Source organism: Parasteatoda tepidariorum, chromosome 7, assembly GCF_982258835.1.
Source record: "Parasteatoda tepidariorum strain Cologne lab strain chromosome 7, Ptep-v5.0, whole genome shotgun sequence".
Lineage (NCBI taxonomy): Eukaryota > Metazoa > Arthropoda > Arachnida > Araneae > Theridiidae > Parasteatoda > Parasteatoda tepidariorum.
In genome coordinates this window covers 45831903-45850267 of record NC_141761.1, presented here as the reverse complement: position 1 = coordinate 45850267, position 18365 = coordinate 45831903, and the positions used below count along the sequence as shown (strand labels likewise).

The window sequence follows — 18365 nt, the reverse complement described above, 5'->3', positions numbered from 1 at the left end:
CGTAAATTTAGAATGAAAATTGTAACAGTGTACATATTTGTTACTTTACCTTCAAATTTATGTATTTGTTTATGGTGACATAGTTCATCTGCCATTGAATTATTGTTATAACATGCTATTATTGTATATTTAACTCACTAAATAATCAATAAAACTTACTTACCGTTTATAATTGTAAACGATAATTAAATATTATATTTATAATAAACGACGATGATTATTTTTGTAATAGATATACAAATAAAGCAGAGAGTAGAACAACAAATAGTTTCAAAAATTATTTAATTTCGATAAAAATTTACACTTGGATTTGAGAATTGTTTCATAAGCTTCAAAATTTTTCATGGTTAAGGAACCCTTCACCCTAAAATAGATAGACAAAATATCATTAGAGTAATTTGTATTTCTATCACATTTTTTGCATTTTATTGAGCAGTTATTAAATTATTCAAAATTGGTATTTATGCAGTACTTATAAAATCCATTTCGATTGCTAATTAGCGTTTAAGTATTTTTAACGTCTTTATGCTTCATATAAATTGGTGTTATTTTCGAAATTTAAAAACAAAAACAAAATTTTGAATAAGTTTCGAAAAATATTTCATATATAGTTTAAATATTGTAACAATGACGGAAATGTGCAATTTTTATACAAAATTTTAATCAAGCAAATAATATACAATTTGAAAAAGTCGCTAGAAAATTAAAAACATTCAGAATCTCAGCTTATTATAAGTTGTATCTAAAAAAACAGATCAATAAGTTTAAGATTTTAAAAGCTAAAATGTATCAAAATAAGCTATGTAGCAAAAGAAAGAAATATTGTACATAAAATTAGTTTCTATTTAAAGGCATATATTTTTATTCTTTATTAATATTTGGCTTATTTGGACATTGTTGTTAAGTCAAATAATAAGTCATTTATTTGAATTGAATTTTAAACAAAGAAACTTTCTAGTTTTTTTTTTATACACACACATGCACGCATTTATTACAATATAGGAACTATTTGACTAACCATTTCAGCTACCAGCTGGTCTACATTTTTTAAATTAGTAGAAATTCATTCATTTCGAGATGTATAATCATACAGTCAGGAATTTAGACGATATGTAGGTATAAATACATATTGTTAAAATGAGACTGGATTTAATTTTTATCTCTTACATGTCTGCACTTTGAGATCCAGGTATTTCGAGGAATTTTTTTGATTAGAAGAAAAAAATATATAATAGAAATTTGGATAAAAAAAAATTCAGAACAACATATGTTAATATTAAAAAAAATATACTAATCAGCCCATAGGCGCTTTTAAAGGACAGTAAAGCAAATTAATATTCACCATAGTTACTATTTTTTTATGTGAATTGAAAAATTTTTGCACACAGTTATAAAATGCGTTTGCTCAAGGAAAATTTCATGCAAAAAATATTATTTAAAAATTCTTTATTATTTTTTAGTATTTTATTTAATAACTGTCGAAAAAAAACTGAATTACAAGATATGAAATTTTTGCCACATTTCAAAAATTGTAATTTTATCTGGCAGAATGCAAAATTTGAGTAAAATTGGTCAAATAGTTCCCGAGATATCGAAATTTCAATAAAAAGTCAAAATATCGAAATTTCAAAAAAAGTCAGATGTTTAAATTTCAATTTTTCAGAAGCTATTTTACCGATTTCCCTCTTACTTTGCATTTTGTCATGTAAAATTACATTCTTTAAAATAATGTAAAATTTTCATAACTTAGATTTAAAATTTTTTGACCGTTATTGAATGAAAGATTAAAAAATAATAAATAATTATTAAAATCATTTTTTTGCGTGGAATTATCTTCACATAAACAAATTCAATAATTGTATGCAAAAGTTTTCAATTCGCTTAAATAGTTCATGCGATATGCTGAAATACACAAAGAGTAAAATTAACATAAAATTCTCCAAATTTTGTACCGAAGTATTGGGACCATATTTTCCTGTTTGAGGCTATTGATTTTTACTTTTACTTTTGATCAAAAAGCAAAATTAATTTAATTGAGTAATAGTTAATATAACTTAGTAAAAGAAAATTCATTGAGTAAAAGTAAAATTAAGCAAAAAGTGCAAAATTAATATTAAAGTGTCTGAACTTCCGACTGCTTTCCAGGTACAACTATTTAAACCATATTTTACAGATTGCGATTATATTTTGAGGATCAAGGAACCGAATCCGTCGATAAAAAGGTATGCTTATAAAGAGAAAATACGTGTTTTCGTCTGACTTCGCAAATTAGTATACCATTTGCAGTAATTAATTAGCATATTTGAGGTCATGCCCTCCAACAATCAAGATTATGTCCTGGGTGTTTCGCTTTATATTGTACGCAAACGTGTTTAATGCATCTAGCAATCGCTATTGTCCAACCTCTCACCAATAAAAATATGGAAAATTTTATTATTTTTACTATATTTTCATTTGAAGCATAATGATATACAGTTAGAGAATTAAAATATTGAGTTTAAAATAGATGTCAAAAAATAATTATTATTACTAATATTTGGTAAGAAAAAACATTTAATATATTAAAGCATTTTGAAATTGAAATGAGAGTTCCACGAATAAGAATAACCATATCATCCTATGTTTAAATGTATCTGTGACGATTAAATGTAATATTTCTTTAATTTTTGATAACTTCTGCCATTTTACATATTTGCTTCTAGCAAGTATTTTTAATTCTTTTAAACTATGAGTTTAGCGAGTTTTATTTAGATATTTTATTTCTCTCAAAATATTACGGGCTTTTATTTTTTTAAACACTTTGTAATGAAACATAAAATAATTTTTTTCCATGCAATGTTGAAGCAATGAAAATTCATCTTTCATATTATTTTATGCGAGCAACTTAACATAGAGAGAAGAAAAATATCGCAAAATGATAAAAAAATTATGTTTGCAATCTGTAAGAAAAAACGCCGAAACGCCATGCCAATCGATGAGGCAGTTCAGAAGATACTAAGTAAAGCTTAATCTGTAACTGGGTTTCAACAATGAAATTTCGTATTGTTGATATTGCTTTTAAACTACACGAAGTCGAAGAGGGTTGACTAATTACAAACAAACCCAGGAAAATTTGCAAACTGCAGAAAGAAAAAAAAACAAGATGCAACAATGTTCTCCCGTTCTCGAGTTATTAGCGAACATGCATACAGAGAGGCATATAGAGAGAGATGAGCTCAAATATTGTTTATAACTTATTTTTACTATCCATGTGTCCATAACCTACTTATTAAAATGTACCGACGCCCATCATTGGCAGAACCTCCATTAACAACGCGTTTATATTTAAAAAGATTCACTGCATAACATTTAAGGGATAATAAATTGAAATTTACAAAAATGGATACAAATACAACTTAAACCTAATTTATGCAAACTGTATCAGTCAAACAGCAATTTATCGAACAGTATAACAGTAGAATGATAAAACTTTAGGAAAAGGGTAAACTATGGATAATTAAAATATTATCCCTATAAGAATGGCTCTCAAAGTTTTAAATTTTTTTTTTCTAATGGCAAGTGATGAGCATATTGCTATTTCATAAACGACGCAATCTTCCAAGAAAACTAGTCTTTATTATTTTAATTTCCATGCACACCGTCACTAAGACGTTTTGATCATCTGGTTCTTCTCTAGGGTTAAATAAGTTTTTAGCCACCGTTGCGATAATTTCATTCATCCAAAGCAATATTGATGATGGACTAAATATGGCGTTGCCTTTTCATATTCATTCTTCGATCATCTCCAAACTTGCTAATATCTTCTCAAGTGCAAGCAATAATGCAGCGTAACTTGTTTTTAGGTAAGCTATGGCATATATTAGTAAAAGCATATGACATGCATAGCTATTACATAGCTATTTTTCCCTACTCAATACAAAAAAGGAAAAAAAAACTAATTTTGTGCAAGGCATAAACAACATCGCCTATGTGCTGATTGACATTCCTCATTTTCCCTAGAGAAATGCTTATTTTTTATGAAAAAAAAGTGTGATGCAAATCAGAGTGTTGAACATTATTTTTTTTTCTGTCGTGTCAATGGCATAGCCGAATTAAATGTTTCCAACATTACAGTGTTGGAAACATTTAATGTAAGATTGAAATGCTACAACATTATTATATGGCGAATTAAAAGTGTTTCTAAAATTTTCCTATAGTATAAAAATACTTTTTTTTTACCTTAAAAATTGTTGAACACTTGTTGTTACTAATCATCCACTTTCATTTCCGTTTCAGAGAGTTTTCATAACTTCTTTAGCCATTCGCCTTTCCTCTATGGCCATTAGCCGAAGATGCTCAACTATAATAAACCATAATATGCATAATTAATTTTGATACATATATATACATATATATATGCTAGGGGGTTAAGCCCCCTGTGCGCTACCGCTCACCAAACCCGATGACTGCTTCGCAAGAATTGTTTTATCTTGGCAAAAAACAGTTTTTCTACTAAAGTTAAAATTATTCACTTATCTTATATGTACTAAAAGGAATTCTGTTTACTTCCGCTTGTACCTCTACTTCCCTCGTCCAAATATTACCGTATAAAATATTAATGGAATTCTTTCATGAGGTCAAAGCACTCATCAATTCTATTCCTTCAGATGATATGTTTTATTACAACTTCAATACTTCAACTTTATAATTCTCGAAATAACATTCGAATAATATTCTTTTTCATGTTATTGTAATCCCTGTATAGTTTTCTAAACTTTTTTTGTAATTTAAAGGTTATAAACATAATAGATTTTGGACAACAAAACAAAATGTAAGACCTTAATTGCGTAAATAAATTAAGCAACAGTGAAGGCGTCGCTTATGTTTTTTGAATATGGAAAGGAAATTATTTTTACCACCATCATCAATTGTTGTCGAACTCGTTCCGTAAAAATTTGAATACTTACTCTTACAAAATATCTTTAACATGGTTTTTCGAAACTCTTTCGCCAAGGAGAATGAAAAAGAGCCACAGTTTAAATGCCTTACATTTGAAATAAAGCTATAATTTAGAACTATTTTTATATACCTATTCTACATATACTATATATATCTTGTCATGAAGAATTGTCTACATTTTAGAGCGAACAAATAACTTAAATATTTTAAAAGTTATTAAACTTTGAAGAAAAGAAATGCTTTTAGGCGACATCTTTCCATCTGAGAGACAGTTATCAATATTATTGACATATTCTCCTTTTTTTGTAATTGCGTATGATTCAAGATTATATAGCATTATAAGATTTAAAATATTCAAAAATTGGACCACAAACGCTTTCCATTTCACAATAGATTTCTCCATGTATACGTTTTGCGTCATTTTCAGAATAAGCTTAAAAAGAGCTGGATGTAAGTAGGCCTAACAGTCAATTTATTGAAAACACACAGCAGTTGTGAAAATAGGTTATTATTCATAAAAAATTCTTGTTTAATATGACCAGCCTTCGAAAAGCAACCTTAAATATTTTATTTATAAACATCATTTTGTAAGAAGTACGAAGGTAATTAATATTTGTAAATTTTTTTACGCATTTAAAAAACTAACAATATTTGCAAAAAACAATAAATACACTTACAAATTTGATCTAATGCCATAGCGGTTTGTCTTAACGCTAAAATCAAAAAAGATAATGAATTACGAAAAATTTCTTATAAAACATGACAAATTCCGTGTTATATGAAATTGATAGGAATAATAAAGCTTATTTTAAAAATCTAGGTTTTTATATCTTTTCTAATTATCAAATTATAATTTTAACCATTTAATTTAAATGTTAGCCGACTGGTTGTTGGAGGAAGCGGTCAAGCAGTTGGCGTCCAACCAGGAAGATCCCGGGTTCGAATCGATCTTAAGACATGGGTTTAACTTGTCTTTCTGTTCTGCCTTTCTTTTGTTAAGGTGACATTGATCCAGCTCTACGGCACTCACGATAAAATGGTTAACATTTGATTTTTTTTGTATTAAAGTAAAATAACGAAGTGATATTTATGTGCAGTAAACTTTCTAATATTATATTTTTGCTTTATGCTGACCTGGTGGCCGAGTGGCTAGCGTGCCTGACTGCGGAGCCGCTGGTCGCGGGTTCGAATCCTGCTCAGGGCATGGATGTTTCTCTCTCTCAGTGTTCTATGTCATCTCTCCTTTGTGTGTGATTGTGCGAATGTGACCCACTCTATAAACAGGTTTGTGGTTGTGTGACGTCGGCGACGCTGCTCCATCGCCGTGGCTTCGTCACAGGTGCCCACTTTGTAACGAGAAGAGAGTAGCAGTTCCTGCATTTCTGTGGACAAGGGGACAATCCTCAAGTGACCGCCATTAAGAAAAGAAAATTACTTTCAATTTATTTCATATATTGCCTTAAGTTAAGTTTTAGACCCATGGTATGTGTTTCGTTTATGACTTATAAGTACAATTTTGTAAGAAATACAAAGTTTGTTAATTTTATATACAAATTTTAACCCCTTTAAAATATTAAATACTTGTAGATATCGATAAATATACTTACGTTGTGCTTGTCTTACCGATCTGGCTAAAATCGCAAAAAAAAGAAAGAATAATATTAAAAAACAATTTATTATTAGACACGGCATATTCTGCACAATTTGTACTTGATTGGAATAATAAAACTCGTTTAAGAATTAATATCTCTTGAAATAACCAAGAACTTATTTAAAATATTTTATTCAAATTAAAAACTAAAGTTATCTAACTTTAATAACGTTGATTACTGTTAATGCGTGAAACATTAAAAATAAAAATTTTTCTTTGACCAAAAATTAGAAACTGATATGAAGCTTAAACTTATAACTTGAAAATATAGCTTTTTCTTTCAGTTGATGATTTACAAGAAAGCTATACAAATTTAGAACAAAATTATTTTTCTCTTATCCATTGATCAGTGTTGAGCTTTTAAATTTTTTTATGTATGATGAAACGTTTCAGCAAAATGTCTTTTGTTCCAAAAAGAAATAGAATAAAAGAATAATTTTATTACATTTATGTAGACTGCAGCGTTCTAATTTTAACCTGAACTGTACACAACAAAATATACGGGGAAAAATCATAAAATTGACTGGAAATATGCTTATTATACATTAAATTATTTTTAACCGAGTTATCTATTTGGAAGTAATGGAATAAATATGTCAACGCAAAACATCTTGATACTGAAGGAAATTTTGTTCCATTAGTTAATTTTATATTAATTGCACTGGACTTTAAATTAATAATTATGTTTTATATATAAGGTAAACAGAAGTATTAATATTATGAATAAATTTAGCGACGCATTATGTGGTGCCACCAAATTAACGAAAAATGATTCTTCGAGTTTCTTTGATTGATATTTATTCTAATGAAACGTGTTTCTACATGCCTAATAATTAAAAGTCAATGAGTGTCAATATAATGAAATTGAAATTATGTAAAATGGGTCAATTTCTTGTAAAAATTGTGATCATGGTGAAGTTTGTCTGTCATGATGATATAAAGCTTCACTTACTTCAAATATAAAGATAGTAATAGAAGCCGATATGTTCCAATGGATATGCACTCTTTTTAAAGTCTCGCCAACGTGAATATTTTTTGAAGCAAATGAAGTTTTATGTTACCATATTTTTTACTCTTCAGTTTTAAGGGATTGTCCATTTAATCGACTATCATAGTTGGAAAAGCACTATTGCGTTTGTGTTTTTGTGTCGGTTATGGTTTGACGTCTCTGTCTAGAATCTCGCAATGCTTGGAATTGGCATAACACTCTGATTACTTTATCTGCGCTTTTTTTAAATGCATGAAATAAGATATCACTGACGAACATTTTACTTAATATCGCGTTTCCTTTACGCAAAAATTAAAATATAGATTACTCCTAATACGTTAAATTATTCATTACTACTTACATAAAATCTCCTCTTTAGCATCTCCATGAGTGACTGAAAAATAAATCTTTTCATAACAAAAAACCCTTAAACTTTATTCTATTCAAAAACATTAAAATTTAAAAAATATATTAAAACATAAATTTCTGCTTTTCTTTGTAAAATATATTTTATATGGATGTATGAAATAAAATGAGGTGTTAAGTTTTTGCTATTTTTCAATTCTTAAATTATTTTATTTACAATTTTAAACATAATTGCTTAAACACGTAGAAAAAATCATTATTATAAGATTCATGCATTTACTTAATGAATAATCTTAATCTTAATCAATTTTACTTAATTCATGCAAAGCTTAATCAATAATAAATTAACAAGTAATACGGATTAATAAAAATCATATCTAAAATCTAACAAATATACGCCTTATATACGGCGTAACAAATATATGCCTTTCTATTGGCATTTAAACAAAAAAAAACTAATGAAAGAATAATAGTGCTTCTTGCAAATGAATTTGATTTTAAGTAATTGATTTTAAGTAATCCTATACCGCAAAGGTCTTTTTTTCAAGAAAGTACCTAAAATTTTAGATTTCGTGCAAGAAAAAGTGACAATTATTATTCTTACATATTCTGCTAATTATAAGAAGTCCATTCATTTGGCCGGATATGGTAGAAATAGTGTAGAGTGTTTAATCAATACAAGAAAGGAATACAAGAAAGGAGTTATCAGATATTGATTGTGTGATCAGGAGAGGAACTGATTCTTATATCAGATTTAAATTTTTTTAGCTGTGCTAAGATCACGATCTTACATTGCCAAAGAGATTGTTTTCAGCTGCAAAAATAAGGTTTTTATATGAAATAGATATCACGATTGGATGAAAAAAATAATTAACATTCAATTCTAAAATGGAATTTTTAACGATAAACTGAGAAGAAATGTATGATAAAAACTATGAGAATACGAGAAATTTTTCATGCTTTCTGACTCTATAATAATATTAAAAAAAGCAATAATTTTCAACTTCGCGTGTTGATGATTATTATTATGCTATTTGGTAGAAAATGTGGGAAAATTCGGATATTTTACTAAAGTATTTGGTATTTTCAACAATACAAAATGTATAGTTAATAGTTGATAACCTTTCTTTTAAGTTGGGCAGTGGTAGCTAACTGATGGTTTCCCTGTGGTTAGAGAATCGAGCTGAGAATTTCGATCCTCGACTCTGTTAAGTATATTTTTATATTTTATTACCATCGTTGAACAGCCGATCCAGTTTTATGGGTTTAAGATTGCTAATGTTCAACTCCGTAGCCTTCTAATTTTGAACCCAATCCAGAAGACAAGGGAACTCCTGGATCGAGTATTGGGAGAAATTTGCCTTCGCGGAGAACTTTTTGATGGAACTAACTCCACATTTGCGTTACGTGGAGAGGAAGATCACGAGAACCTACCATGGTTAGCCTGACGGCAAGGGGACTCTAACCCATGATCCGTCTACCACTGAAAATATTTCACGTCAGCACTGTGGTCGGTGCGAGCCTTACGCGGAATTCATATTGACTGGGACTCGAACCCGGTTCGCCTTGAACCCGGTTACTCTGATCTTTCACGGCTCTTCCGTTAAGTATATTTTATTTTATAACCGTCGTTGAACAGCCGACCCAATTTCATGGGTTTACGACTACTTACGTTCAACTCCATAGCCTTGTAATTTTGAACCAATCCAGAAGACAAGGAAACTCCTGGATCAGTACCCCCAGAAGTATTAATTTGTTGTGGGAACATGGAGGACTTTGAGACTCGACAGATTTAACGCGCCTCAGTCACCATTTACTACACGGGGAGTCTTCGGCCGGCGAGGATCGAACCCACGACATCTTGGATATGGGCCCGTTAAGTATATGTAATAGTCGGGTACATAGGTATATCGAGTACATGCAATATACGTGCTCGTAAAATCTGTGGAATTGAAATTCTTGTTCTCAGTCGCTGAACATACCATGGGTACAAGGATCTGGAGAAAATTTCCATCCAAGGAAGTGATCTCACAAATCGTGCCGTTAATAATAACGACTGGTGTTCGTAAGGGATGTTTCTCAGACCATCGCCAATAGCCCAGTGTGCAGCTCAAATGCAACGTAAATGAAATACTTACCAACCAACCTTATTTACTAAACGCTTGTTAACGATATTTTTGATCTGCTAGTTATATTCATTTGAACGTAAGATATAAATTAACTTGGACTAACAGTCAGCTTGGCTAGAGTTTACAAGTCATACTACGTAATGAGCACGCAATCTTGCATATGTATGTATAATAATAAATAATTTTTCGGAAGAGAAATGTTTATTTATTTATTACTAGCCGCCATAGGCGGCCAGCTGTCCGCCACGCTAAAGGTAATAACACAAATAAAGTTTTTTAAAACATAGCAGGAAATCTGAAGATTAGTGGACAATTAAAGTGTTCCTGTCCTGCAATTTTGTCTTCATATCCAGTTCTGCTGCAGATGTGTTATAGCTCTTGAGGATGTTTGAAGATGTAACTTTGCTATGGTAACCTAAGGCGTATGGTAACCTAACCTATAATATAACTATCAGGTGGAGACTTGTATTTTTTCTTTTTTTTAAAAAAGGCCTCAGAAATTGTAAAAACATACAAAAGTTGCTTTCGAAATCATCATTGGCCAATAGCTGTAAACCTCTTCTAATCTTCTTTGACGTTTCTCTGATACTTCTTGGGCTCTAGAATTGCTTGTCGAAATTCGGTCACGTTCCATCTTTTTTTGACGTTCCACAGACGTTTCTTGGGCCCTTCTTCTTCTATGAGAACCTCTTAATATCTTTTTCATCTTAAATTTATGAAAACATTCTCAAAAAAGGAACCAAATGTAGAATAAAAAGTTTATGTGAGGTAAATTATTCATCTGCAGTAAATATGTTTCAAAAGAAGTGCATTTCATTGATTGTTGTGAAAACTGTAAAAAAAATAGAAAACAAATTGAGTTAGGGATATATATATTCAGCTTCATTAAGTGAATATGAGACTTTTAGAGTGTTATTTTTATTATCTACAATCTTATAAAATTTGAATCTGTACAGCGAAAACATAATTATAGTAAAAAAAATTATTTTGTTTCGTTTAATCAAATATTTTTGTTATCTAAATAAAACATATTATAATATCGTGGAATTTATTATGGTTTTTCTGTGAGGGACATAAGCAAGATGATTACCTTCATAAAAAAATCCATATAATACCATATTACTTCTTAATGGTTGCATCAAGATAAACAATCACGCCATGTTAGGAATTGAAACAACATGATGTTGGACCAATATGAGCAAAACCAACTTGGTTTGATGGTCCAATCCATGATGAATATCTTATTGGTTTCCAACTTAACCAAAACCCATCATACCACCAAAATCAGATTATACCACAAAGACTAATCATCTTCCTATATTAGGCACATGGTTTGGAGTTTTATTTTTGTTTTGTTGATCGTCCAACAGAAACAATGCATCATTACCCATATATATTTTATTGGTTTCTTCTTAGTTTTATAGGTTTTTATTGGTTAATTTTATGCCATCAGCTGAGAAAAAAACTATTTCGTTTCTCAAATAAAAAGAAAGATTTTGAAAATAATTTAATACTTTATAAAATAAAAATAGACTAAAGTTTGTATGATAATATATTTTGTAATAAAATTTATATGATAAATAATACAATTTGCATGGTAAGTATTATGATAAAAATTCGATGAAATAGTTTAACACTGTTAAGTATATGTACCTTATATGAACACACACAAATTTTTGTTCCATAATGGTAAACAGATTCACATTTGTGTTGTAATTTGCACGTAATCATTTGAAGACTTTAAACATTTCTTGGAAACCACACCAGGGGGATGACTATTCAAGGTAGTTAAAAGAATACAATGTCTTTGGAAATTGATTCAAGAAAGAAGCGAAAATCTGTTATTTTATTTATTTATTTTGGAGGGCGTATTATATTACTGTAAAGGTTGGTATTATTTTATATCATCTTATACCTTATAAATGAGGTTCGCGAATATTCAATTTTACCATGATTAAAGTCATATTGACAAAATGAACTTCAAAAGCATATGTCATCACTTGGACACGAGTGCTCTAGTTTTTGATTACTAGGACAAAAACTAAAATAAATTATTTCACCACAATCCTGAGAAACTATATGGTATTATTACAATATATATATTTTTATATTTGAATTAAAAAATTCAAAAACGGTTAAGTTGCCAATTATTTTAAAACATTATTTCATCCCTCTAAAAATTTTTTTCATTGTTATTTTATCGACAATACAATAGTAGTAGAAAAGATAATATCGTGCCGATCTCCGTTAGAAGTTTCAAAAACTTATTGTTTTCCGTGACAATCAACGATTTAATGTTCCTATTTGTTTCTTGTCATAATACATTTCTATGTTCAAAATACTCAGCAAGAAATAGCGCAAATTAAATACTATGCTTTGCCAGAAACATTAAAGTATCATGTTATAAGAAAATTTATCAACATGTTGTGTTAAATACCTTTATAACCTCCTAATATCTTAATATACCTAATATCTTTCTAATACAATTAGCATTACTTGATACCTCTTAATTAATTAACATGCTCTAAATATTTTATAGTTAGCATAAGGATAACACTCCTGCAACCATAACATTTAATATATGCTTTTTCTATCTTAATCAAAAATAAATTTAGTGGACAAAAAATAGTATTTAAATATGATAAATATTAAAAAAAGCTATTAAAATGAGAAAATATTTCTACAAAATAAAGTGGAAAAATAAAGCATTGAAAGCAGCATGATTTTCAATTGAAACATAAATTTGTTTTAATAATCAATTGAAATTTTGGTTGGTTCAAATGATTTTTTTTTCTTTTTTGCAATCCACAATGTGTGATTTTGTGTACTTTAATTTTGAAAAGAAATGTGTGATTTTGTGTACTTTAATTTGAACGTATTATGGAACATCCTAGATCTATGTTTATTAAAAAATTGAATTTAATGCACAAAAAAAAAGATCTCAAAGCACCGAAGAAATCAGCTATAAGTATTCATATTTTTTCGCCTCACCATTTTCTAACAATCAATCAACTGATTATAGCACTATACTACAGTCTTTTTCTTCATATTTATATTGAACGCGTTTCTTTTTCCTAAATATATTTCAACCCAAATTAAATTCAGAAACGTATTAAAGCAGAAAATACCGAGAAAGAATAAAAATTTAAAGCAAGCAATAGGATTATTGTGAATAGATTATATCGTTCCAACTATTAATCTCCATATATCATACATATCTGTTGTCCACTTCGTTCCATGCAGCTGGGTACATATTATACCCTAGAGGTCTAATCTGTTAGTCTCACGACCGACAGAACAGGGGTTCGTATCCAAACATTGACACTGCAATATTTTTTCTATTCACTTCAGCCCATGAAAAGTTTCCAGTGTCCTGCACTCTGCAAGGCCCATTACATAACGAAAAGTCTAACTCCAATGTCCCGTTGAAGTATTCTAGTTGTAAATGGTCAAAGAACTGTTTAGTTTCGTATTCATGGTTTTAAAACCATACTAGTTATAAATGGTCTCAAAACCGCAAAGGTAAAAATTATTAATTTCTGTAAACTTTAGTGTTAATTATATGGACAGACTGTGCCGGTTATTTTACCATATATTTAGAATGAAAATTATAACAGTGTACATATTTGTTATTTTACCTTTAAATTTATGTATTTGCTTATGGTGACAAAATTCATCTGCCACTGAATTATTGTTATAACCTGCTTTTATTGTATATTTAACTTACTAAATAATCAATAAAACTTACTTACCGTACATAATCGTAAACGATAATTAATTATTATATTTATAATAAACGACGATAGTAATTTTTATAATAAATATAAAAATAACGCAGAGAGTGGAACAACAGATATTTTTGAAAATTATTTAATTTCCATAAAACTTTACATTTGGATTTGAAAATTGTTTCATAAGCTTCAAACTTTTTTCATAGTCATGGAACCCTTCACCCTAAAATAGATGAAAAAAATATATCATTAGAGTAATTTATATTTCTATCACAATTTTCGCATTTTAATGAACAAAATAGTATTCTACATTATTATTGTAGTTAATTAAAATATTCAAAATTGGAATTTATGCAGTACTTATGAAATCCCATTCGATTACTAAATAACGTTTAAGTATTTTTAACGTCTGTATGCTTCATATAAGTTGGTGTTATGCTCAAAATCACACACATGGTTCACATTTTTAGATTAGTAGAAATTCATTCAATTCAGTAGAAATTCATTCATTGTTCACAATTGCACATTGTTCAAGTGAGACTGGATTTAATTTTTACTTCTTACATGTTCGCACTTTGAGATCCAGGCATTTCGAGGTATTTTTCAGATTGGAAAGAAATATATAATACTAATTTGGATAAAAAAAAGTTTCGAACAACATATGTTAATATTAAAAAAAATATACTAATCAGCCCATAGGCGCTTTTAGTGGACAGTAAAGCAAATTAATATTCACCATAGTTAAATTTTTTTTTATGTGAATTAAAAAATTTTTGCACACAGTTATAAAATACGTTTGCTCAAAGAAAATTCCATGCAAAATATATTATTTAAGAACTCTTTATTATTTTTTAGTATTTTATTTAATAACTGTCGAAGAAAAAACTGAATTACAAGATATAAAATTTTTGCCACATTTCAAAAATTGTAATTTTATATGGCAGAATGTAAAATTTGAGTAAAATTGGTCAAATAGTTCCCGAGATATCGAAGTTTCAAAAAAAGTCAAAATATCGAAATTTCAATAAAAGTCAGATGTTTAAATTTCAATTTCTCAGGAGCTATTTTACCGATTTCCCTCATACTTTGCATTTTGCCATGTAAAATTACATTTTTTTAAATAATGTAAAATTTTCATAACTTAGAATTAAAATTTTTTGACCGTTACTGAATGAAAGATTGAAAAATAATAAATAATTATTAAAATCATTTTTTGCGTGGAATTATCTTCACATAAACAAATTCAATAACTGTATGCAAAAGTTTTCAATTCGCTTAAAAAGTTCAAAAATACACAAAGAGTAAAATTAACATAAAATTATCCAAATTTTGTACCGAAGTATTGGGACCATATTTTCCTGTTTGAGGCTATTGATTTTTACTTTTGATCAAAAAGTAAAATTAATTTAATTGAGTAGTAAATATAACTTAGTAAAAGAAAATTCATTGAGTAAAAGTAAAATTAAGCAAAAAGTGCAAAACTAATATTAAAGTGTCTGAACTTCCGACTGCTTTCCTAGTACAACTATTTAAACCATATTTTACAGATTGCGATTATATTTTGAGGATCAAGGAACAGAATCCGTCGATAAAAAGGTATGCTTATAAAGAGAAAAAACGTGTTTTCGTCTGACTTCGCAAATTAGTTTATCATCTGCAGTAATTAATTAGCATATTTGAGGTTTATATTGTACGCACAACGTGTTCAGTGCATCTAGCATTCGCTATTGTCCAACCTCTCACCAATAAAAATTTGGAGCATTTTATTATTTTTACTATATTTTCATTTGAAGCATAATGATATACAGTTAGAGAATTATAATTTTAAGTTTAAAATAGATGTCAAAAAATAATTATTATTACTAATATTTGGTAAGAAAAAACATTTAATATATTAAAGAGTTTGGAAATTGAAATGAGAGTTCCACGAGTAAGAATAACCATATTATCCTATGTTTAAATGTATCTGTGACGATTAAATGTAATATTTCTTTAATTTTTGATAACTTCTGCCATTTTACATATTTGCTTCTAGCAAGTATTTTTAATTCTTTTAAACTATGAGTTTAGCGAGTTTTACTTAGATATTTTATTTCTTTCAAAATATTACGTGCTTTTATTCTTTTAAACACTTTGTAATGAAACATAAACTAATTTTTTTCCATGCAATGTTGAAGCAATGAAAATTCATCTTTCTTATTATTTTATGTAGACTCAACGTAGAGAGAAGAAAAATATCTCAAAATGATTAAAAAAATATATATTAGCAATCCGTAAGAAAAAAAGCCAAAACGCCATGCCAATCGGTGAGTCTGTTCAGAAGATATTAAGTGAAGCTTAATCTGCAACTATGGGTTTCAACAATGAAATTTCGTATTGTTGATATTGCTTTTAAGCTACACGAAGTCGAAGAGGGTTGACCCAGGAAAATTTGCAAACTGCAGAAAGAAAAACAAAAACAAGATGCAACAATGCTCTCCCGTTCTCGAGTTATTAGCGAACATGCAAACATAGAGGCATATAGAGAGAGATGAGCTCAAATACTGTTTATAACTTATTTTTACAATCCATGTGTCCATAACCTACTTATTAAAATGTACCGACGCCCATCATTGACAGAACCTCCAGTAACAACGCGTTTATATTTAAAAAGATTCCCTACCTAACATTTAAGGGATAATAAATTGAAATTTACAACAATGGATACAAATACAACTTAAATCTAATTTATGCAAACTGTATCAGTCAAACTGCAATTTATCAAACAGTATAACAGTAGAATGATAAAACTTTATAAAAAGAGTAAACTACGGATAGTTAAAACATTATCCCTCTAAGAATGGCTCTAAAAGTTTTAAATAAGTGTTGAGCATACTGCTATTTCATGAACGACGCAATCTTCCAAGAAAACTAGTCTTTATTATTTTAATTCCCATGCACACCGCCACTAAGACGTTTTGATCATCTGGTTCTTCTCTAGGGTTAAATAAGTTTTTAAGCCACCGTGGTGATAATTTCATTCATCCAAAACGACATTGATGATTGACTAAATATGGCGTTGCCTTTTCATATTCATTCTTCGATCATTTCCAAACTTGCTAATATCTTCTCAAGTACAAGCAATAATGCAGCGTAACTTGTTTTTAGGTAAGCTATGGCATATATTCCTAAAAGCATATGACATGCATAGCTATTACATAGCTATTTTTCCCTACTCAATACAAAAAAGGAAAAAAAAGCTAATTTTGTGCAAGGCATAAACAACACCGCCTATGTGCTGATTTACATTCCTCATTTTCCATAGAGAAATGCTTATTTTTTATGAAAAAAAAAAGTGGGATGCAAATCAGAGTCTTCAACATTATTTTTTTTTCTGTCGCGTCTATGACATAGCCGAATCAAATGTTTCCAACATTACAGTGTTGGAAACATTTAATGCAACATTAAAATGTTACAACATTATTAAATGGCGAATAAAAAGTGTTTTTGAAATTTTCCTATAGTATAAAAATGCTTTTTTTTACCTTAATAGTTGTTGAACACTTGTTGTTACTGATCATCCACTTTCAGTCCCGTTTCTGAGAGCTTTCAAAGCTTCTTCAGCCATTCGCCTTTCCTCTATGGCCATTAGCCGAAGATACTCAACTATAATAAACCATAATTTGCATAATTATTTTTGATACATATATATATATATATATATATATATATATATATATATATATATGCTAGGGGGTTAAGCCCCCTGTTCGCTACCCCTCACCAAACCCGATGACTGCTTCGCAATAATTGCTTTATCTTGGCAGAAAACAGTTTTCTACTAAAGTTAAAATTATTCACTTAACATATATGTACTAAAAAGAATTCTGTTTCCTTACGCTTGTGCCTCTACTTCCCTCGTCCAAATATTACCGTATAAAATATTAATGGAATTCTTTCATGAGGTCAAAGCTCTCACCAATTCTATTCCTTCAGATGATATGTTTTATTACAACTTCAATACTTCAACTTTATAATTCTCGAAATAACATTCGAATAATATTCTTTTTCATTTTATTGTAATCCCTGTATAGTTTTCTAAACTCTTTTGTAATTTAAAGGTTATAAGCAAAATAGATTTTGGGCAACAAAACAAAATGCAAGACCTTAATTGTGTAAATAAATTAAATAACAGTGAAGGCGTCGCTTATGTTTTTTTAATATGGAAAGGAAATTACTTTTATCACCATCATCAATTGTTGTCGAACTCGTGCCGTAAAAATTTGAATACTATACTCGTTTACAGAATATCTTTAACATGGTTTTTCGAAACTCTTTCGCCAAGGAGAATGAAAAAAAGCCACAGTTTAAATGCCTTACATTTGAAACAAAGCTATAATTTAGAACTATTTTTATAAACCTATTCTACATATACTATATATATCTTGTCATGAAGAATTGTCTACATTTTAGAGCGAACAAATAACTTAAATATTTTAAAAGTTATTAAACTTCCAAAAAAAATGCTTTTAGGCGACATCCTTCCATCTGAGTGACAGTTATCAATATTATTGACATATTCT

The 18365-nt window shown here is 28.9% G+C and overlaps 2 long non-coding RNA genes across 3 annotated transcripts in view; both read right to left on the bottom strand.

Moving 5' to 3' along the window:
* Nucleotides 1–265: 265 nt before the first annotated feature.
* Nucleotides 266–10080, bottom strand: LOC147807114 (uncharacterized). The gene is made up of 6 exons (XR_015435499.1): nucleotides 8548–10080; nucleotides 7939–7971; nucleotides 6546–6569; nucleotides 5616–5651; nucleotides 4219–4339; nucleotides 266–364 (listed from the first exon to the last, which is right to left on the bottom strand). It is a non-coding gene; the product is annotated as an uncharacterized LOC147807114 (long non-coding RNA).
* Nucleotides 10081–13926: 3846 nt separating this feature from the next.
* LOC147807113 (uncharacterized) overlaps nucleotides 13927–18365 on the bottom strand; it is a 47087-nt gene continuing 42648 nt past the window's right edge. For both annotated transcript variants that reach the window (XR_015435496.1, XR_015435497.1), the window contains exons 5-6: nucleotides 17328–17448; nucleotides 13927–14026 (exon numbers count right to left, since the gene is read on the bottom strand). This is a non-coding gene — a long non-coding RNA (uncharacterized LOC147807113). The remainder of the gene's footprint in view (nucleotides 14027–17327; nucleotides 17449–18365) is intronic.